General features: G+C 41.9%; 1 long non-coding RNA gene across 1 annotated transcript in view; it reads left to right on the top strand.

Moving 5' to 3' along the window:
- LOC129867066 (uncharacterized) overlaps positions 1-20,554 on the top strand; it is a 31,949-nt gene extending 11,395 nt beyond the window's left edge. Inside the window, exon 3 of the long non-coding RNA XR_008761577.1 lies at positions 18,282-20,554. This is a non-coding gene — a long non-coding RNA (uncharacterized LOC129867066). The remainder of the gene's footprint in view (positions 1-18,281) is intronic.
- The last annotated feature ends 1,920 nt before the right edge of the window (positions 20,555-22,474 follow it).

A 22,474-nucleotide genomic window follows, 5' to 3' on the forward strand; every position in this document is an offset into this window, starting at 1 on the left:
GGCATTAGAAAATAAGCAGTAGGTCTGTAAATTCTTTGGAGCCCTTTTATTTCTTTCTTTAATCTGCTCTGCTGTTGAACTTTACCAGTGTCCTGTAGTGTTGTCCTGTGTGCACAGCTGCAGGGGCTAAGGCTTGCCCTTCCTTTTGTGGCATCCTGTCACAATGGCTGCAACGAGAGCTAAAGTTATTGCAGCTGCAAGGCAATTATCGGCAGCCTTAAATCATTTTTCAGCTTTCATGCTCGGGCGATAGTGGAGAGTAGAGCTTTGAAATGGTGTTTGTGTAATTATGAGGGCGACTGGTTCCTCGGACAGAACAGACAGTTCTTGAAGGCCCAATGCAGCCGTTTTTATAACAATATGAAATAATTTCAGGGTAACAATTAAGTGCTTTACTGTAATAGCTTTCCATTAAAATTGACAAAAATACACTGAACAAAACACAACATGTAAAGTGTTGGTCCCATGTTTCATGAGCTGAAATAAAAGTTCCCAGAAATGTTCCATAGCACAAAAAAGCTTATTTCTGTCAAGTTTTGTGTACAATGTTTTTTTTTTACATTCTGTTAGTGAGCATTTCTACTTTGCCAAGATACAATGCCACAGATGTCTCAAGTTTTTAGGGAGTGAGCAATTGGCATGCTGACCTCAGGAATGTCATCCAGAGCTGCTGTCAGAGAATAAAATGTTAATTTCTCTACCATAAGCGTCGTTTTAGATATTTTGGCAGTACGTCCAACCGGCCTCAAAACCGCAGACCACGTGTAACCACACCTGGGGAATTGTCTGAGACCAGCCAACCGGACAGCTGATGAAACTGTGGGTTTGCACACTGAAGAATTTCTGCACCAACTGTCAGAAACCGTCTCAGGGAAGCTAATCTGTGTTCTCATCGTCTTCTCCAGGGTCTTGACCTGATTGCAGTTCGGCGTCGTAACTGACTTCAGTGGGCAAATGCTCACCTTCGATGACCACTGGCATGCTGGAGAAGTGTGGTGTCATCATTACGTACAGACATTACGATGCATGACTCTCTTGCAGAAATGATGTTGACTCCTGTGGGATAGAGACCTTACTTATCGTGATCCAGCAATGAGAACCCACAGCCTCAGTGGACTGAAACACAAAAAAATGATATATTGCAACAAGCATGTGACCTTTCCTGTAAGTAGACCAGTCAAGATAACCTTATGAGCACATTTATATTCAGTGTACATATAAAATACTTTAACTGTGCTCGAAGCCAATATCATGGGTCAATAGCTAGATACCAGTTCAGAGAGTAATATTATCTTTGTTCAATAGTGGGAAAATAATTTGTAACTCTAACGACTTGGAACAAGGTCATTTACATACTGAAATATTTATAGTCTTCTTAAATTTAGCGGAGTGTAGAAATCTGTGGTGGCTGGAAGAGCAGAATCTTTTGAAACTCATTTAGACGTGCTATCATCTCAATGTGCTGGAGAGTAAGCTAGTAGCAGTATCCCATTAGATGCTGCTCCCAGTAGACTGCTGATATTGTTGGTTAGACAGGGATGTCATGGAACTCTGTGTGATACATGTTAATTTCCCACTGCCCCCGTGTAGTCCACTCCGTCTCCCCAAAGTACACTGTGGCTCGTTAATGAGCCGTGGAAATGTCATCGCTCAGATCCACATTAATTAAAGAGTGGGCAGACAGCTGATTACAGGAAAATTACTTACAGATTTCCCCAAATGACTTACAGATATCCCCAGTCCTCCGAGATAACAGACCTCTCCTCTGAGCTAAATGATGCTGTTATTGATTGTTTTCTTTAAGATGATATTGTAATTGCTCAAACTTGGCTGTTACATTAGAACTCTATTAATTAAAAACTCTTAAGAAAAAATTCCTGATGCTGAATTACACATTATAATGATTTGTTATTCAGCCATAAAACCACCCAGGGACACAGTGTAGACACAATTATACGTTCACAAAACTCAGGGTGGATGGTACACCATGTTTTAAAAATGTTATGGTCGACACCACCAGCCCAAACATTGACATGAGGGCTGATGCAGAGGAATGGAATGAAACCTGATGTCTTTGACATGTCTCTGTGACACTGCAGCGGAGCAGCAGCACGTGATACAGACAGGCCCTCAGTACAACACTCTCAGCCAATAGTCGGGAGACAGAAGGCTGAAGCCCAACATAACTCCCAATGCCAAAATAATACCAGTGAGTCATAGTTGCCTTTAGGCCATACTGCCATTATTTTTCTTGTCTCAACATGTAGTCTAGTCCTTTCACCAGGAACTTTAATTAAACATGGTATAAGCTGCCACCAGATACCCAACCTCACCATTCTCCCTCAGTCTGACTGTAAAAGAAGGTGTTGACATGTCTTCTTCAATTCTCCTCCTGTTTCATGTGCAGTGTCTTCTTCAATTCTCCTCCTGTTTCATGTGCAGTGTCTTCTTCAATTCTCCTCCTGTTTCATGTGCAGTGTCTTCTTCAATTCTCCTCCTGTTTCATGTGCAGTATCTTCTTCAATTCTCCTCCTGTTTCATGTGCAGTGTCTTCTTCAATTCTCCTCCTGTTTCATGTGCAGTGTCTTCTTTAATTTTCCTCCTGTTTCATGTGCAGTGTCTTCTTCAATTCTCCTCCTGTTTCATGTGCAGTGTCTTCTTTAATTCTCCTCCTGTTTCATGTGCAGTGTCTTCTTTAATTTTCCTCCTGTTTCATGTGCAGTGTCTTCTTCAATTCTCCTCCTGTTTCATGTGCAGTGTCTTCTTTAATTCTCCTCCTGTTTCATGTGCAGTGTCTTCTTCAATTCTCCTCCTGTTTCATGTGCAGTGTCTTCTTTAATTTTCCTCCTGTTTCATGTGCAGTGTCTTCTTCAATTCTCCTCCTGTTTCATGTGCAGTGTCTTCTTTAATTCTCCTCCTGTTTCATGTGCAGTGTCTTCTTCAATTCTCCTCCTGTTTCATGTGCAGTGTCTTCTTCAATTCTCCTCCTGTTTCATGTGCAGTGTCTTCTTTAATTTTCCTCCTGTTTCATGTGCAGTGTCTTCTTCAATTCTCCTCCTGTTTCATGTGCAGTGTCTTCTTTAATTATCCTCCTGTTTCATGTGCAGTGTCTTCTTCAATTCTCCTCCTGCTTCATGTGCAGTGTCTTCTTTAATTCTCCTCCTGTTTCATGTGCAGTGTCTTCTTCAATTCTCCTCCTGTTTCATGTGCAGTGTCTTCTTTAATTCTCCTCCTGTTTCATGTGCAGTGTCTTCTTCAATTCTCCTCCTGTTTCATGTGCAGTGTCTTCTTTAATTCTCCTCCTGTTTCATTTGCAGTGTCTTCTTTGATTCTCCTCCTGTTTCATGTGCAATGTGCCCAACTAAGTGCGCCACGTATTGTGTTTGTGTATGTGTTAATATCTGTAGTTTAATACTTGGCTGGTATAAACATGAATTTAACTCCAAAAGGGGCCATCCCTGGTAAAATACAACTCAAATTATATTAGCAGATGTGTGCATGCTTTTGGTTTCCCTCGAGTGATATGGGAGTTACTTTTTGTAAATGCAATGTGTAAAAGGGAATGGTAAACTGGAATACTGTAAAAAGTCTGTCTCTCTGCCAGTCCAATTGGAAACAATACTCAGTATCCTCAGATTCCCTTCTCCGTCCAATCAAAGCAAAGCGTGGGAAATACCGCTTCTTGGCCAATAAATATGTGACATTAGGACATGCCACTTATTGGACGAAGTGCTACTTTTTAAAAACAACAAGTGTTTGGCTATGTTACTTTTGAGCCAACAGAGATTGCCAGTCTAAACAGCTATCCCACTGGGCACACACTGGTTGAATCAACTTTGTTTCAATGTAATTTGTCAAGGTATCAATTTAAATCAAATGACAAATCAAATTTCTTGGTCACATACACGTGGTTGGTTATTGTGATACTGAGATGTGATGTTGAATCAACATGGAAAATACATTGGACTTGAAAAAAATGTAATCAACCAGTAGGGTTTCCATCTTATTTCAATCAGCGTCATAAACATTGCAATAATTTACTTTCACATACAGCTTGTGTAAGAAAAGTTAGAGGAGTTACTTTTAACTATTCAATGTTATTTAGGTAGTCTACACAAATGAGTATGGAAGCAGATCAGTGTCTAAATGTTTTGACATCACAGCTTAGCTCAACTGAAAACAGCTAGTATTCCAAAGCTAAGCAGGGTACATAAAGGCAGGCATTTAGATGGTAGACTTGTTCTTACTGAATTGCATTACCCCTCATATACGAGTAAAAGTCACTGTTCAGGCAGGAATCGTTGGACTGTGCATCACATTTTATTTTAATATACCTCTATTTAGGTTGATGGCATGACATTGAAACAATGACGTGAATTCAAACGTACCATTTTACTATTATCATTGAAACAAGGTCAAATAACATGTCTAATCAAATATGAAATTCAACATAATTTCATCCAATATATATTGAAAATAAGATTAATGAAATAAAAAAAATATACGTGCAATTTCTATTTATTACAACGTATACATACACTACATGACCAAACGTATATAGACACCTGCTCGTCCAACATCTCATTCCAAAATCATGGGCATTAATATGGAGTTTGTCCCTCCTTTGTTGCTATAACAGCCTCCACTCTTCTGGGAAGGCTTTCCACTAGATGTTGGAACATTGCTGCAGGGACTTACTTCCATTCAGCCACAAGAGCATTAGTGAGGTCGGGCACTGATGTTGGGAGATAAGGCCTGGCTCACAGTCAGAGTTCCAATTCATCCCAAAGGTGTTTGATGGGGTCAGGAATCTAAGCAGGCCAGTCAAGTTCTTCCACATTGATCTTGACAAACAATTTCTGTATGGACCTTGCTTTGTGCACGGGGGAATTGTTATGCTGATTGCCACAAAGTTGAAAGCACAGAACCGTCAGAATGTCATTGTATGCTGTAGCGTTAAGATTTCCCTTCACTGGAACTAAGGGGCCAAGACCATTATTCCTCCTCCACCAAACTGTTGGTTCTATGCATTGAGGAAGGTAGCGTTCTCCTGGGATCCGCCAAACCCAGAATCGTCTGGCGGACTGCCATACAGTGAAGTGTGATTTATCACTCCAGAGAATGCGTTTCCACTGCTCTAGAGTTCAAAGGCGGCAAGCTTTACACCACTCCAGCCGACGCTTTGCATTGTGCATAGTGATCTTAGGCTCCCGATAAACAGTTATTGTGCTGACATTGCTTCCAGAGGCAGTTTGGAACTCGGTAGTTAGTGTTGCAACCGAAGACAGACGATTTTTATGCACTACGTACTTCAACACTCGGCAGTCCTGTGTGGCCTACCACTTTGCTGCCGAGCCGTTGTTGCTCCTATACGTTTCCACTTCACAATAACCGCACTTACAGTTGACCCGGGGCAGCTCTAGCAGGGCAGACATTTGACGAACTGACTTGTTGGAAAGGTGGCATCCTATGAGAGTGCCATGTTGAAAGTCACTTAGCTCTTCAGTAAGGCCATTCTACTGCCAATGCTTGTCTATGGATATTGCATGGCTGTGTGTTCGATTTTATACACCTGTCAAATCAAATCAAATTTTATTTGTTACATACACGTGTTTAGCAGATGTTATTGCGGGTGTAGCAAAATGCTTGTGTTTCTAGCTCTAACAGTGCAGTAATATCTAACAGTAATATCTAACAATACACACAAATCTGAAGTAAAGGAATGGAATTAAGAAGATATAAATATTTGGGAGAGCAATGTCAGAGCGGCATAGACTAAGATACAGTAGAATAGGATAGAATGCAGTATATACATATGAGATGAGTAATGCAAAATATGTAAACATTATTAAAGTGACTAGTGTTCCAATATTAAAGTGGCCAGTGATTCCAAGTCTATGTGCTGTATATAGGGTAGCAGCCTCTAATGCGCTAGTGATGGCTATTTAACAGTATTTAACAGTCTGATGGTCTTGAGATAGAAGCTGTTTTTCAGTTTCTCGGTCCCAGCTTTGATGCACCTGTACTGACCTCGCCTTCTGGATGATAGCGGGGTGAACAGGCAGTGGCTCGGGTGGGTTGTCCTTGATGATCTTTTTGGCTTTCCTGTGACATTGGGTGCTGTAGGTGTCCTGGAGGGCAGGCAGTTTGTCCCCGGTGATGCGTTGGGCAGACCGCACCACCCTCTGGAGAGCCCTGCGGTTGTGGGCGGTGCAGTTGCTGTACCAGGCGGTGATATAGCCTGACAGCAACTGGTGTGGGTGAAATAGCCAAATCCACTAATTTGAAGGGATGTCCACATACTTGTGTATATATATAGTGTAGTTCTGATTATTTTGAAATAAGATTGTTGTAACAACATGTTAGTCAGGTTAAGTCAATGTATTAAAGTTCAAGTTGTACCCTAATTAATTTACAACATTGGTTGAAATGAGATAAAAACAGTAATGGTTAATTACTTTTTTTAAATCCAATGTATTTTCCATGTTGTTTCCACGTGTCACGCCCTGACCTTAGAGAGCTTTTTATGTCTCTATTTTGGGTTTGGTCAGGGTGTGATTTGGGTAGGCATTCTATGTTATATTTTCTATGTTTTTGTATTTCTTTGTTTTGGCCGGGTATGGTTCTCAATCAGGGACAACTGTCTATTGTTGTCTTTGATTGGGAACCATACTTAGGTAGCCCTTTTCCCTCCTTTCTGTGTGGGAAGTTGACTTGTGTTTGTGGCACTTTGCCCTCGTGAGCTTCACGGTTGTTTTCTTTGTTGTTTTGTTGGCGTCATTTTCTATAATAAAAGGATAATGTACGCTCACAACGCTGCCCTTTGGTCCACTTCCTTTGACGGCCGTGACAGAACTTCCCACCACCAAAGGACCAAGCAGCGTGGTGCAAGGGACTCCTGGACATGGGAGGAGATCCTGGCCGGTAAGGGACCCTGGAGGCAGGCTGGGGAGTATCGCCGTCCAAGGGAGGAACTGGAGGCAGCTAAAGCAGAGCGGCGGCGATACGAGGAGGCAAGTCAGCGAAGCAGGCACGGGGAGATTGGCGGAGTCAGGTTATAGACCTAAGCCAACTCCCCGTGCTTACCGTGGGGAGAGAGTGACTAGTCAGGCACCAGGTTATGCAGCTCTGCGCCGTGTGTCTCCAGTGCGCTCTCATAGCCCAGTGCGCTGTCTCCAAGCGTGTGCCCAGTGCGATGTAACTAATTTAGCCTGTGTAATACTGCTGCATTGTAAGGCAAAGCACAACAAGAGGAATACTATTGTGTAACTAATCTGTGTTCCAGTCAGATTGTACAGTACTGGCAACTCAAAGGAAAACAACAGCTTGGAAATTAATGTGCAGTCGAGAATACAGAAACAGAGCAAAGCTTTTCAAAAAGTAAAATTACTCCTTTGTCTGAGCTCAGAGGATGCACCTTGTTTTGGGTGAGTTCTCCAGATGGCTAACACATGTTAATTTGCTTTCCTGCGGCTATCAGTCTCTTTTCCACAGTAAGGTGATCTGCACCAGTGATCCCAGCTGTATCTTTGCCACGAATTCTATTATTTCAGCAATCCAGCGCCTAGATCTAAATTCAAAATCTCTTTTCCCAAGACCCACCTGTACTCCATTTGGCATAACGCCTGGCTGACCCCCTCCCACACAGCTCTGACAGGATAAAGAATGCTCAAACACTTCTCAGCAGATCTGCATGGACACACATGCAGAGGGCAGACCAAGGCAGATAGATGGATGAATATAGACAAAGCCAACAGGAAGAGAGAGAGAGAGAAAGAAAGAGAGAGAGATGGGGTAATGTTGGAATCCAAACTGTATGAGAATATTTCAGCTGTATTGATTTTGTGTGCATAAGTGTGTGTGCTTGTGAATATGTGTGTGCTTGTCTGTCTGTCTATCTGTGTGTGCATGTGCGTGTGTTTGAGTGTGCATACATCTGAGTGTGTGCATGTGCGTGTACAGTTATATTTTTCACACAATGGCACTACTGCCAATATCACTCAGTGTGGAGCTCTGAAAATAAATCCCAAGCTTTTAGTCAATACCAGGGTTTAATGTTTCCCCGAAAATCTACCAATTGTCCTTCCCAATAAAATTGCAATCATCCTGGTAATATTGCGCTATTCCCGTTCAAACCGGAAATGCTATTTAAAAGCATGCACTGACTGTACAAAACATTAAGAACACCGTCCTAATATTGAATTGCACCCTCCTTTTGCCCTCAGAACAGTCTGAATTTGTCGGGGCATGGACTCCACAAGGTGTCGAAAGCGTTCCACAGGGATGCTGGCCCATGTTGACTCCAATGCTTCCCACACTTGTGTCAAGTTGGCTGGATGTTCTTTGGGAGGTGGACCATTCTTGATACACACAGGAAACTGTTGAAAGTGAAAAGTCCAGCACGTTCGTGACACAAACCGGTGCGCCTGGCACCTAGTACCATACCCTGTTCAAAGGCACTTAAATATTTTGTCTTGCCCATTCACCCTCTGAATGGCACACATACACAATCCATGTCTCAATTGTCTCAGGGCATAAAAATGAATCTTTAACCTGTCTCCCCTTCATCTACACTGATTCAAGTGGATTTAACACATCAATGAGTGACATCAATAAGGGATCATAGTTTTCACCTGCATTCACCTGGTCAGTCTATGTCATGGAAACAGCAGGTGTTCTTACTGTTTTCTACACTCAGTGTATAATACCAGCGAAAAAAATCTGACTTGATTATACCACTGAAAAATTAAGATTTATGGACAGGAATTGAATGGTTTCTTGTTGTAGCCAATTTGTCATAATTTAATCAACTCAAAGTTATGTCAAAGTCACCACACAAATTGTTGATGTAGCCTAGTTTAAATGTAGGCCTAAAATATTATGAGGTTATTAGCCTATAGCCTAAAGCTATACTGAACAAAAATATAAACCCAACATGTAGTGTTGGTCCCATGTTTCATGAGCTGAAATGAATGTTCCATACACACAAAAAGATTATTTGAACATTTTCTCTTTGGCAAGATAATCCATCCACCTGACAGGTGTGGCATATCATGAAGCTGATTAAACAGCATGATCATTACACAGGTGCACCTTGTGCTGGGGACAATAAAAGGCCACTCTAAAATGTGCAGTTTTGTCACACAGTACAACGCCACAGATGTCTGAAGATTTGAGGGAGTGTGCAATTGGCATGCTGACTGAAGGAACGTCCGCTATAAGCTGCCTCCAATGTTGTTTTAAAGAATTTGGCAGTACGTCCAACCAACCAGTCTCACAACCACAGACCAAGTATATATATGCCAGCCCAGGACCTCCACATCTGGCTTCTTCAGCTGTGGGATCGTCTGAGACCAGCCACCGGACAGCTGATGAAACTGTGGGTTTGCACAACCAAAGAACTTCTGCACAAACTGTCAGAAACCGTCTCAGGGAAGTTAATCTGCCTGCTTGTCGTCCTCACCAGAGTCTTGACCTGACTCCAGTTTGGCGTTGTAACTGACTTCAGTGGGAAAATGCTCACCTTCGATGGTTTCAAATGTACCGGGTAGATGGCAGAAAGAATGTATGGTGTTGTGTGGGCGAGCGGTTTGCTGATGTCAATGTTGTGAACAGAGTGCCCCATGGTGGCGGTAGATTTATGGTATGGGCAGGCATAAACTACAGACAACAAACACAATTGCACTTTATCAGTTATTATCCCAGTTTTTCAATGACTTGCATACTCAACAGACATGTTATCCATTGAGCATGTTTGGGATGCTCTTGATCAATGTATACGACAGCGTGTTCCAGTTTCCGCCAATATATAGCAAACCTTGCACAGCCATTGAAGTGGAATTCAATGGCTGTTCCACAGGTCACAATCAACAGCCTGATCAACTCTATACGAAGGAGATGTGTCACGCTGCATGAAGCAAATGGTGATCACACCAGATACCGACTGGCTTTCTGATCCACATCCCTGCCTTTTTTTCAACAGATCCGTATCTGTATTCCCAGTCATGTGAAATCCATAGATTAGGGCCTAATTTATTTATTTCAATTGACTGATTTCCTTATATATATATGTAGCTCAGTAAAATCTTTGAAATTGTTGCATGTTGCATTTATATTTTTGTTCTATGTACATTCGTTTTAGCTTACTTTTGACTGAAAGATGTCAGCAAGCTTGTTGGCCCTTTTCGCTCACCTTGCACTTGGCTATCAGGGGAATTTCCGAAGGTTTAGGCTGTTTGTACTGGATGATAATCTGCTTATTGTGGTTACTTTGTCACAGGGAACATCTCAGATTTTTCACGAAACAAATAGACAAGCAAATATAGGCCTAGTAGCGGAGAGTCAGCACCATGGATAGAGCCGAGGTTGATCAAATCCCCAGGAATCTGAGTCAAGCTTGTGCACTCGCTTTTGTTATTGTAACATAATGGAACAATGTTGCAAATGTCTATTTTCTCGAGCGCGTTTGTAGACACAAATTCAAAATGGTCCATACCTATATCGTAAATATTCAGGATTTTTTTGTTTGTGCCTTTTTGGTCTTAATTTAAGTTTAGGGTTCGGCATAAGGTTAGCAGCGTGGTTAAGGTTAGTGTTAAGGTTTATGGAAGACAAATAGTAAAAATAGTCTGGGTTTATGACTAGTGACGACCATGTTGTAGCCAATCAGCCATTTAGTTAACAGTGAGTAACTTCAGTTTATATTTTGAGCCAGTGCCACAAAGACAGTTTGGAGATTTGTGACTGTGAGAGATCGTCTGTAGCCTACACATGATAGTAGGCAATGCAATTTATAGAAGTAGCCGAAGTGAAGTTTTATATTGGGGACTTTACATTGAGTTGTAGGCCTAGGCTAAATACGGTAGGCTGCTAGTGTTGCAGGGCCGGCGCCAGAACTAATGACTTGGACAGGCATTTGATTTCCATAGTGGGGCAGGTTTTTTTTCACGAGACCTCCTATATCCACATGCAAAACATTTTTCAATAGGATTTTTAGTAAATATGTAATTTAACTCGGAAAATGTATTACCTTTTAATGTGTTATGAACACAACCAGTCATGGTGTTTTCATCTGATTGTCAAACAAATCACTTCATAGGTGGTGCATGAGTTTCAAGTTTGGGGAAGCTTACAATTAATCCTAACATTTCTACCAATCAATTGTTACTAGCGAACTAGCAACATTGTATCAACTAGCCTATTCCAGGCCCTCAGAATTTACAGCAGGAGTGAACTCGGGACAGACAGCTGTTTTTGCACAAGGAAAAAGTATTCTGTGACGTTTCCAGATTATAATATTTTGCTCTTTCACACCGAGGCTTGATCATTATCGAGGGGGAGAGTGTTGGAAAGATTTTTGAAATACTGTGAGAATTGAGGAACTAATATAATTCGCAATTGATGTTAAAAAAACTGACATAGTTTACTTACTGTGTGAGGTGAAGATAAAATTACTGAGAAGCTCATCTTATTAAATCAAATCAAATCAAATTTCTTTAGTCACATGCGCCGAATACAACCTTACAGTGAAATGCAGTTGAAAAAACAAGAATAAAAATAAGAAATAAAAGGAACAAGTAATTAAAGAGCAACAGTAAAATAACAACTGCGAGACTATATACAGGAGGTACCGGTACAGAGTCAATGTGGGGGGCACAGGTTAGTCAAGGTAATTGAGGTAAAATGTACATGTAGGTAGAGTTATTATAGTTACTATGCATGATAATAACAGCGCATAGCAGCGGCGTAAAAGAGGGGGGGGACAATGCAAATAGTCTGGATAGCCATTTGATTAGATGTTCAGGAGTTTTATGGCTTGAGGGGTAGAAGCTATTTAGAAGCCTCTTGGACCTAGACTTGGCACTCTAGTCCCGCTTGCCGTGCGGTAGCAGAGGCAACAGTCTATGACTAGGGTGGCTGGAGTCTTTGACAATCTTTAGGGCTTAACCTCTGACACCGCCTGGTATAGAGGTCCTGGATGTCAGGAAGCTTGGCCCCAGTGATGTACTGGGGCGTACGCACTACCCTCTGTAGTGCCTTGCGGTCAGAGGCCGAGCAGTTGCCATACCAGGCGGTGTTTTAACCAGTCAGGATGCTCTCAATGGTGCTGTAGAACCCTTTGAGAATCTGAGGACCCATGCCAAATCTTTTCAGTCTCCTGAGGGGGAATAGGTTTTGTCATGCCCTCTTCACGACTGTCTTGGTGTGATTGGACCATGTTAGTTTGTTGGTGATGTGGACATCAAGGAACTTGAAGCTCGCAAACTGCTCCACTACAGCCCCATCGATGAGAATGGGGGCGTGCTCGGTCCTCCTTTTCCTGTAGTCCACAATCATCTCCTTTGTCTTGATCATGTTGAGGGAGAGATTATTGTTCTGGCACCACACGGCCAGGTCTCTGACCTCCTCCCTATAGGCTGTCTCGTCGTTGTCGGTGATCAGGCTTACCACTGTTGTGTCATTGGCAAACTTAATTATGGTGTTGGAGTCGTGCCTGGACGCGCGTTCATGAGTGAACAGAGAGTACAGGAGGGGACTAAGCACGCACCCCTGAGGGGCCCCTGTGTTGAGGATCAGCGTGGCGGATGAGTTGTTACCTACCCTTACCACCTGGGGGTGGCCCGTCAGGAAGTCCAGGATCCAGTTGCAGAGGGAGGTGTTTAGTCCCAGGGTCCTTCGCTTACTGATGAGCTTTGAGGAACTATGGTGTTGAATGCTGAGCTGTAGTCAATGAACAGCATTATCACATAGGTGTTAATTTTGTCCAGGTGGGAAAGGGCAGTGTGGAGTGCAATAGAGATTGCATCATCTGTGGATCTGTTGGGGCGGTATGCAAATGAGAGTGGATCTAAGGTTTCTGGGATAATGGTGTTGATGTGAGCCATGACTAGCTTTTCAAAGCACTTCATGGCTACAGATGTGAGTGCTACTGTCAGTAGTCATTTAGGCAGGTTACCTTAGTGTTCTTGGGCACAGGGACTATGGTGGTCTGCTTAAAACATGTTAGTATTACAGACTCGGACAGGGAGAGGTTGAACATGTCAGTGAAGACACTTGCCAGTTGGTCAGCGCATGCTCGCAGTACATGTCCTGGTCATCCATCTTTCCCTGCGGCCTTGTGAATGTTGACATGTTTAAAGGTCTTACTCACATCGGCTGCAGGAGCGTGATCACACAGTCGTCCATAACAGCTGGTGCTCTCATGCATGTTTCAGTGTTATTTGCCTCGATACGAGGATAGAAGTAGATTAGCTCATCTGGCAGGCTCGTGTCACTGGGCAGCTCTCGGCTGTGCTTCCCTTTGTAGTCTGTAATGGTTTGCTAGCCCCACCACATCCGACAAGTGTTGGAGCCGGTGTAGTACGATTCGATCTCAGTCCTGTATTGACTCTTTGCCTGTTTGATGGTTCGTCGGAGGGCATAGCGTGATTTCTTATAAGCTTCCGGGTTAGAGTCCCGCTCCTTGAAAGCGGCAGCTCTAGCCTTTAGGTCAGTGCGGATGTTGCCTGTAAACCATGGCTTCTGGTTGGGGTATGTATGTACGGTCACTGTGGAGACGACATCATTGATGCACTTCCTGATGAAGACAATGACTACTGTTTTGTACTCCTCAATGCCATCGGAAGAATCCAGGAACATATTCCAGTCTGTGCTAGCAAAACAATCCTGTATCTCAGCATCTGCTTCATCTGACCACTTTTTTATTGACAGAGTCAATGGTGGTTCCTGCTTACATTTTTTCTTGTAAGCAGGAATCAGGAGGATAGAATTATAGTCAGATTTGCCAAATGGAGGGTGAGAGTTAAAGAGTTTTTTTCCGTCTGGTTGCAAATTTAACATGCTGAAATTGGCGAGCAAAACCTTGAGACGTCTTTAGATATCGTGCAACAGCTGTTGTTTACAAATATACATAGTCCGCCACACCTTGTCTTTCCAGACGCCGCTGCTCTATCCTGCCAATACACTTATGTTGATAATGTCGTCGTTCAGCCCTGACTCCGTGAAGCATAAGATATTACAGTTTTTAATGTCCCGTTGGTAGTTTAATCTTCCTCGTAGATCGTCAATTTTATATTCCAATGATTGCACGTTAGCTAGTAGAACGGAAGGCAGAGGGGGTTTCTTTGATCACCTACGAATTCTCCTAAGGCATCCCGACATCCACCCTCTTTTCTCTGTCTTCTCTTTACCCAAATGACAGGGATTTGGGCCTGTTCCTGAGAAAGCAGTATGTCCTTCGCGTCGGGCTTGTCTGATTCGTTAAAGGGAAAAAAGCAACTGCCAGTTCATGTGAGAGTTCGCTGTTCTGATGTCTAGAAGTTATTTTCGGGTCATAAGAGACGGTAGCAGCAACATTATGTACAAAATAAGTTAAAAAATAAGTTACAAACAACCCCAAAAAACCGAACAAAAAACACAGTTGTCAAAAAGAAAGAAGGACCAAGGCATTCTTCATATAATTAATTAAAATGCCTTTATTAGTATGGCATGTTCAATAGAAGCAAAGTTTTCAAAAATCCAACGCGTTTCGGCTGCATGGCCTTTGTCATGCAGCCGAAACGCGTAGAATTTTTTAAAAACTTTGTTTCTATACCCCTTTTACCAAAGAGCACCTTCTGTCTACCAAATGTACTATTGTGTACCTTAGTAGCGCTTCCCTTCCTCCTCTTTCTACTAAAAAACACAGTTGGTTAGGAGCACTTAAAACATCAACCATCTTCTCCGGGGCCATGATATTAGTGGTGGAAGTGGTGAGTTGAGATAATCAAAATCAGACATCCCAAAATGGCACTTTCCCACATATGTGTGCAGCAGGCTGGGTACTTCTATGCGTGCCCAGGCACGCAAACGCTCCCTCAACATTAACAGGACAGAGAAACCAGACACATGCGCATTGCTCACATGGAGCACTCCAATCAAAAGACAGTGAAAACATTTATTAAACTCGTAAATGATGGTTATGGATTAAACCAAAACTTTTTTCTCACAAGTGTAGCAAGTTGTAAACTATGTAAACATTTCCACTCCAAGAATAAGAACAGTAAATGACTGTAATTAATACATGCATTAAAAGAAACGTATGTAACCAAATGACAGGGATTAATGGTACATTTACTACTGGTGACATATGTAATGGGGAATTTATAAAAATATACATTCAAAGGATAAAAAATTCACACAATGAATGCGCAAGAATTGGCGGGAGACATCTGAGCGCATTCTGGAGAGCTGAGTACATGCATTCTGGAGAGAGAATTGTCTATATCTCTGCTACATCCCTCCCCTTTTTGTCTCAACATTTTACATTATACTGAAGACATAGATTATCTTCGCACTTTCACTGGCAGCCGCAACTCTATAATCAACAAGGCCAATTGCCCCTCGAGCTACACAAATTGCGTGTTTCCAAAATAGGCATAGGCTAATGATGCAGAGTCTGTGGCTAAGTCATGGTCTTTGGTGAAGTATTTTGAATTATTTAATTTATTTCTGTGTAGACAGGAGTAAATATATAATTTGGGAAAGTGCATTTCAAATTACTGTAAGTCTATTGGAGGCGCCACCTATTCCAAAAAGTAGGTTACCTTTGCACATTTGTCCAAAATAATTCCAGCATCCGCCGCCAACTTTCTTCAACAAAACTATTTCACCGGAGAAAGCATCCGAGTGAGCGAAACAGAGCACCTCTGTCTTACTGTACAGTATCCCATGTATTTGATGCTGTCTGGCCAAAAAGAATATGAGATGCCATACTCTTTTTGACCAGACAGCATCAGATACATGGGCTACACATACTGAGATAGAGCGGTGCTGTTTTGCTTGCTCTAATACCTTTCTGAGATTCATGCATATTTCTGTGTGCACAAGTCTCAGTCAAATAAATTATCAATATTTAAATATTTTATTTGGGCAAGGAGGTACGGTAGGGTGGACTAGGCCCCCTAAGGCCCGCCCATTACACTGGCCCTGTCACGTTCTGATGACTGGTCTAATGTAGGCTATGAATGAAGCCAGATTTGATTGTCTCGTTCATGCATGCAGCTATTCGTACATGCATATTTTGTGTTTTTTGCATTAGTGCTGCATAAAATGTTTATATTATTGGTTCACGTGACCCTGAATATTTTTCTCGGGAAACAGGGAAGAGCTTGGTTGGGTAGTCCCGGGATACCGGTCACTGGTATTAAACCCTAATCAGTATAGCCCACACAGAAGACATTTGACATCACACAGCAGTTTTAGATAAGAAACTGAATTCCTGTCAGATCACAAAGCCAAGACTTCTACAGCTAGAGACACTCTCAGAGTATCTGCCCATACTTGCCTCTTGTTGCATCTATCAATACTGAACAAAGGTGTTGACTGTTTTGCATGAATTAAAACAGAAAAAGATACTGAGTGAGCTGTTGAGGAATGAGGCCTCTGTGCTCTTAGCAATAGTGTTTGCCCTCTCTTTACTACAATACATGCCCTCATCTCAGTTCATGCAGTTGCTTGTCACATATTTAACCCATGACTAACAAAGGAACTTTTCCCAACGCACACCTAATGAGAAAATATTAAGTGTTGAAAGTTCTGTTAAGTCTTCCATTCTCGCATCAAGCGGTAAACATTTCCATCCTTAACCTGCACAGACATGCTTACCTCTGTTTTGGTATCATCTATCTCTCTCTTGAAATTAGATTGTTTATTTATAAACACACACACACACACACACACACACACACACACACACACACACACACACACACACACACACACACACACACACACACACACACACACACACACACACACACACACACACACACACACACACACACACACACACACACACACACACACACACACACCTCCCCCACACTGTCTCTAATAGTTTACAAATTCCTCCTTTTTGCACCTGCAAATCCTTTGACACAATATAGCAGGCTGACAAAGAAGTAAAACCCCCAGTTTCAGTGAGACAATTTTCAACGAATGTAGTTTCTGCACAATGGGGAGAATAAAATGTATTCTTTAAAAGCCTTGAATTGAAACCACAGAGACAAACAGCTCAAATAAAAAGAGGCATGGAGAGTGAGGTAAATGTTAGATGGATATATACAGTTTGGAGGGAGAGGGATAAAGAGGGAGGGATCAAATGAAGAGGGAGTTAAGGACCCAGAGATGCACACAGGCAGACCCTGCTTCTACATCTAGAGCGGCTTACACCCTCCACACTCATGGGTATCCACCCTTCTTTTATCAACAAAACTGAAAGAAAAGCAAAGACTTTTGATAGAAAAATGTATTTGGCTTATGCACATTGATCCACATTCATTAAAATAACAGTAATTTGTTCTGCAAAAACAACAGTCATGTTCTCTCATTCAGCAGTGGTTTCACATTGTGGTTAAACTCTATAGGTTGAATCTGCTTTTATGAATCAAATCAAAATCAAATCAAATTATTTTGGTCACATACACATGGTTAGGAGATGTTAATGCGATTGTAGCGAAATGCTTGTGCTTCTAGTTCCGACCATGCAGTAATATCTAACAGTCATCTCTAAGTAATCTAACAATTTCAGAACAACTACCTTATACATACAAGTGTAAAGGAATGAATAAGAATATGTACATATAAATATATGGATGAGTGATGGCCAAACGGCATAGGCAAGATGCAGGAGATGGTATTGAGTACAGCATCACTTTACATACATACATATGAGATGAGTAACGTAGGCTATGTAAACATTATATAAAGTGGCATTGTTTAAAGTGACTGGTGATACATTTATTACATCCAATTTTTAATTATTAAAGTGGCTAGAGATTTGAGTCGGTATGTTGGCAGCAGCCACTCAATGTTAGTGACGGCTGTTTAACAGTCTGATGGCCTTGAGATAGAAGCTGTTTTTCAGTCTCTCTGTCCCAGCTTTGATGCACCTATTGATGCACCTATCCTCGCCTTCTGGATGATAGCGGGGTGAACAGGCAGTAAATCAAGTCTGCAAACTTGATGATTGAGTTGGAGGCTTGCATGGCCACGCAGTCATAGGTGAACAGGGAGTACAGGAGAGGGCTGAGAACGCACCCTTGTGGGGCCCCAGTGTTGAGGATCAGCGGGGTGGAGATGTTGTTTCCTACCCTCACCACCTGGGGGGCGGTCCGTCAGAAAGTCGAGGACCCAGTTGCACAGGGCGGGGTCGAGACCCAGGGTCTCGAGCTTAATGACGAGTTTGGAGGGTACTATGGTGTTATTGTTTGTAGAAATTGTTTGTTTGTTTGTTTTTTCAGGTCTACCAGGCATAGATCAGTGGAGGCTGGTGGGAGGATCTATAGCAGGACGGGCTCATTTTGATGGCTGGAATGGTTTAAATGGAACAACCACACCTGTTGGCATTCTCACAAACAATCGCAACATTGCTTCAATAATATATAGAACTTTTCTTGCAGCTCTGGTATATACAGCTTTTTTGAGGCCTTGCTCACAATTCATTCTGTGGCAGCACAATGACCAAACTATATACTGTATGTGAGACTCTTGATCATATCTTTGATCATGACACTGGTGAGGAGGAGAGAGTCCTTGTTAAACTTTGACACAAAGTAGTCTGTGATAAATAGCATAATATGTTTCATCTGAGTATTTGTTAGAGTTAAAATAATCCATACATTATGCTTTTTTTAAAACTCAAAAACGACTTGTATGAGCTCAGGTCAATGAGGCCTACAGGCCATAAATAGCAAATAGAAGTTCAAAATGTTCACAATAGCTTAAGTTGATAAAAAGATCTAACACAACATTAGGTGATAATATATGGATTATTATGGATTTCTAATCAGCTATAATGGAGCGGTCATATTGGACCGGGAACACAGAATGAATTAGCATGAAAACTAACACAAAAGGAGGGTTAAGAGATAAGGGGGTCAATAGCCATCTATATTCAATACAATTCACAAGATCAATTAAAATGTTTAACCCTTTATCATGGTTGGTGTATTTGCATTTATGGCAGTGTAAGTTGTTGTTATATCATATATTAAGCATCAATCAGTTAAATTAGACAATGAACTAGAAACCCGTAATAATCTTGGATTTAGCTGTCAGACAGTTGTTTTGTATAGAGATCTCAGAAATTCAGTGTAACTACCTAACATTTCCGGTCTCCTTATGTTACAGGGTGAAAACTGTTTTCATGGGCACACAAATCTAAAATAATGATTGCATTGCAAAATTGAATGCTTCTAACCAAAAGAGTCACAGTCATTAGTCACAGTTATTAATGTGATACTTCAATAATTATGCATAATACTTGTTGTATGCACATTTGGTGTCCAGCTGATTAGTTACACCGTAATATTTTCACACATCATCATATGAATGACAGTCAAGTGATGAACAGCTGTAGTGATATCGCATGTGATGGAACAACAGCCCAAGTGCTAGAAAAAAAGGTGTTATCGAGGAATGTCCAGAATATTTTGGTGTCTCAGTCGTTACACTGGTGAAGACAGTTGTGCCTGGATCCACCTTGGATCTAATATCCCTAGCAAATAGATGCTGATCATCTGTTGTTGTCTGCTTGATTTACAGCAGGGTCTTGTTAGATTTAACAGAGAAAGTATCAAGGTAATGAGTTCATGTTTTTATATATTTTTGTGCCTTGGATTGGACACCAAGTCTACTGTGCACTATTGTGTAGGATAGACTAGTGCGCAACACCCAATGCTATTCCTATTATTTTATTTTGGATATAATGACAACAAATTACATAGCCTAGTAGGCTTATTCACAATATGATCTGGTAATGAAATAACATGACAAAGATTTTTTTTCTTCCCACATTAGACCTGCAATTTTAAAACAATTACAAGGGGTTTGGAGTAGCCTACTCAAGTAAATTTGAAGTTGAATTTGGAGCTCTGAAATGTAAGTACTGGAATAGGCCTACCTTGAAAATCAGACATTTCCTCAATTTGGTGCTTGAAATGTTTTTGCAATTATTGTAGCCAGCTTATAAGTTCTCCTGGTCCCTTATAATTATCTGTGATTTCAATTTTGTGAGAGGTGTGGCCAATTTTGTTTGTTTCCCACTGCTTTAATTGAAGGGTGTTGCACTACTCTGTTGTATGTGCAGTTATAGAGCCCCACCTTGGAGATGTCATAATACCCATAAAACCTAGCGGTCAAGCAGGGAATTGGTTCCAAATCATTTTCCCTCTTTTCATTTTTCCCATAGAGAATTTTCTTGTGGGCTTACCCTGGCGTGATGTTTTGATAACCATATAAATTTTTCTCAGACAAGGTGACTTTTATTAGTATATTTGGCTCTTTTACTCTCAGATTCTAAAATGTTAATTAGCATCAAAGTAGACATCATGCGAGACTATAAATCCCTGCAAGCTCCTGCATGTTATCTCTAGCTTACACCTGTCACGCCCTGACCACAGAGAGCCCTTGGTCCTCTATGGTGTCGTAGGTCAGGGCGTGACTAGGGGGTGCTCTAGCTATATATTTCTATGTTGGTGTTTCAGCCCGGCGCCATGTTCGGATCCGGGGTCTGGGGGGGGGGGGCTACGACCCGCACCCCCCTAACCCCCCCATTTGGTTTCAGGTTTTGCAGCCGGAGTCCGTACCTTTGGGGGTGGGAGGGTACTGTCACGCCCTGACCAGAGAGCCCTTGGTTGTCTATGGTGAAGTAGGTCAGGGCATGACTAGGGGGTGCTATATATTTCTATGTTTGTGTTTTGTATCGTTCCCAATTAGAGACAGCTTGTAATCGTTGCCTCTAATTGGGGATCATATTTAGGTAGCCATTTCTCCCACTTGTGTTTGTGGGATATTTTTTGTATGTGCATGTTGCACCACTGAGGTTACGTTTCATTGTTGGTTTATTGTTTTTTTCTGGACGTTTCACTGCAAATAAAGATGTGGAACTCAACACACGCTGCACCTTGGTCCCGTCCTTATTACGAACATGACAACACCTTTGCTAACAGGTATTGTGTCAATTTAAAACGTGCACAAGACAGTTCAAAGAATTGTCAGTTGAAAGAAATTTTGCCAATTTATTCATTTCTAAATGTAGCTAACATTTGATTATAACGACACAAGGCGAGAACCAGATGCAGACACAGGAGGCAGATGGTTTGAGCTCTGATATTTATTATAGTCCAAGGGATAGACAAAAGGCAGGTCTGGGACAGGCAAGAGTTCATAGCCAGGGCAGAGTCCTAAACGGTACAGGGTGGCAGGCAGGCTCGAGGTCAGGGGCAGGCAGAGTGGTCAGGCTCAGACAGGACAGGCAAGGGTCAAAACCAGGAGGGTGAGAAAAAGAGAGACTGGGGAAAACCAGGAGCTGAGAGACCTGCTGGTTGATTGGGCAAACAAGACACACTGGCACAGACAGAAAACACATGTATAAATACCCAGGGGATAACGGGGAAGATGGGCGACACCTGGAGGGGGGTGGAGACAAGGACAGGTGAAACATATCAGGGTGTGACATAGATCGTTAATCCAGAGATTATTACCTTTGCCTCGATTCGACAGTCTCGTCCAGATCATCATGAAATGTGTAGTTCTTTTATGACAGCCACATTAGCATTTCATTTTTGGGAGGAAATACAGGCAAATATATTGATAAAAGTCACCTTGCCCTAGAGAGGTTATCAAAACATCACAAAACAAAACTGTTTAATGATGGAAAAACGATTGGAACCATTTCCTTGTTTGACCACTATATTTTATGGGTAATATGACTCATGACTCAGGTCAGTACATCAGGAGACGTGGAGGAGGCCGTAGGAGGGCAACAACCCAGCAGCAGGACCGCTACCTCCGCCTTTGTGCAAGAAGGTGCACTGCCAGAGCTCTGCAAAATGACTTCCAGCAGGCCACAAATGTGCATGTGTCTGCTCAAACGGTCAGAAACATTTGCACAACAGCATGTGACATTTATTGTCAATCAGTGTTGCTTCCTAAGTGGACAGTTTGATTTCACAGAAGTGTGATTGACTTGGAGTTACATTGTGTTGTTTAAGTGTTCCCTTTATTTTTTTGAGCAGTGTATGATTCTCAATCAGGGACAACGATTGACAGCTGCCTCTGATTGAGAATCATACCAGGCCGAACACAAAACCCCAATATAGAAAAACACACAGACTGCCCACCCCAACTCACGCCCTGACCATACTAAATAAAGACAAAACAAAGGAAATAAAGGTCAGAACGTGACAATGGCTTTATTATGTGTGCCTGTGTCGGCCACATATGCTACAGAAAAATCGCCATGCATACATGCAATCTATTTCAGTCAGGCAATGTCCACATTATTCTCACATATTTTAGAATGTAATAATTTTTTTTTTAAATCAATGCATTGGCAAAAGCCCCAAAACTGCATCATTGTTAAAGTGGTAATGGCCTTCTTTTTGGCACCTTTTGCATGCTTTTTCTGTTGGGTAGGGGGTTCTATACTACA

Source organism: Salvelinus fontinalis, chromosome 12 (assembly GCF_029448725.1).
Source record: "Salvelinus fontinalis isolate EN_2023a chromosome 12, ASM2944872v1, whole genome shotgun sequence".
Taxonomy (NCBI): domain Eukaryota; kingdom Metazoa; phylum Chordata; class Actinopteri; order Salmoniformes; family Salmonidae; genus Salvelinus; species Salvelinus fontinalis.